The sequence below is a fragment of the Antechinus flavipes genome, chromosome 6, assembly GCF_016432865.1.
Source record: "Antechinus flavipes isolate AdamAnt ecotype Samford, QLD, Australia chromosome 6, AdamAnt_v2, whole genome shotgun sequence".
Taxonomy (NCBI): Eukaryota; Metazoa; Chordata; class Mammalia; order Dasyuromorphia; family Dasyuridae; genus Antechinus; species Antechinus flavipes.
Genome location: NC_067403.1, coordinates 39,126,968 through 39,128,567, shown reverse-complemented (window position 1 = coordinate 39,128,567; position 1,600 = coordinate 39,126,968).

Here is a 1,600-nt window from a genome sequence, read left to right as displayed (position 1 = left end):
CCAGGTTGTCTCCCACTGACTCCCACTGAGGTCCCTGAGTCTGTCAATGGGGTCAATGAGCCAATGTGTTGTAAAAGGAGAAGGCTGGAGGGGACCCCACCCCTAACAAATAACATGACATTTTAACAGTAACTTTTTACAGAAGTATCTGAGGGTGGTAGAAAGAACATTGGGTTTAGATAAAAACTGGATTTTAGCCCCTTTTCTCACAAAACTGTGTAACTCTAGGTAAGTTTCTTTATTTTCATTTATTCATCTGTAAAATAGAAGTCATCTTTTCAATGAGCATGAAATGAGATAATATAATTACAAAACCATGAGTTATCATCATTTCATTGTTAGTATTTATTTAATTTCCATTAAAAAGGCAGTTTGCTATGGTGGTAAAATGGAATAAAAGAGACCCAGATTCATAACCTGCCTCAAATACTTGCTGGTTGTTGATCAACAAATACTAATGAGGCAACTTATCAATCAACCATTTATTATTGCCTATTATGCACCAGACATTATGTCAAATGCTGAGATATGTCAGTGTGACCCCTGAGGAAACCATGGATCTTTGATAGAACACACAGGTCACCTTCACTAAAATCCTAAGTCCGTATCTCATCTTCTGTTCAGGGGTATCATGGCTTCTCGAGGCGATGCTGGGATAGCCTGAGTTTGAGGGATCCTACTAAACTGGAGATGCTTTGACTATTAGTTGGAGGATAAGGACCCAATCTCAGTCTGCTGGAGACGCTCATGGCCAGAAGGCCGGCCTCTTGGTCTTGTCGTCCACAGCACTCAGTAAGTACTCAGTAAATCTTAGGTTTCAAGCCCAGTCTCCTTCTCTCCCCATTTCTGCCCTCCCCTAGACAGAAGTAATCCACTGTAGGATAAACGTCACATATTATTTTTAATTTTTATGCAGGAAACCACCCAGAGGCATCGAGGGGATTGAACAGGATCACAGCTCCTATTAGTACTTTTATAATTTTGCTAAGTGCATCTCTTGGAATTACTGGAAAAGGCTTCAGGTAGTGATTGAGGGATAGGCTGTGACTTAAAAAGAATTTGGGGCCATAATTCAGGTAAGAATTTAGACTAAGGTACTCTGTGCTGAGCAAGGTTTAAAGACTAACTGGCACTTTATCTGGCCTCTTACAGCTGGTAGTAGAGCTTTCCATCACTGAAGAGCTATTAGTTGAAGAGGAAGATCTTCACCTTTTAAGGTTATCTGATATAGTAGCCGAAAAGCAGAGATCAGCAGCAATAACGGTGGAAGTATTGGGGAAAGGGAAATGAAGGAGGGTAAAGAAATAAGATCACCAGATGAAGAAGGAGCTCTCCAGCTCCAGGCCCTTAAGTGTTCCCTTGGTACCCCCCCAAGTGTGGTCCCTGGTCATAGGGATGCTTTTCTTCTTATAGTGGAAGAGCTTATTCCGTGAGTGTGAAGGGAAATTGTTCCTGTTACTTAATTTGTTATGCTGTTGATTTAATGTCTTTTGGGAACTAATCTGTCTCATGGTTAGCTGGTAAAAGAAATGCACTGAAGTGATCTCAAGCCTCTACTGTAGAATCCCTGGGCCTGTGTAAAAGTGTTGCCCAAGACATC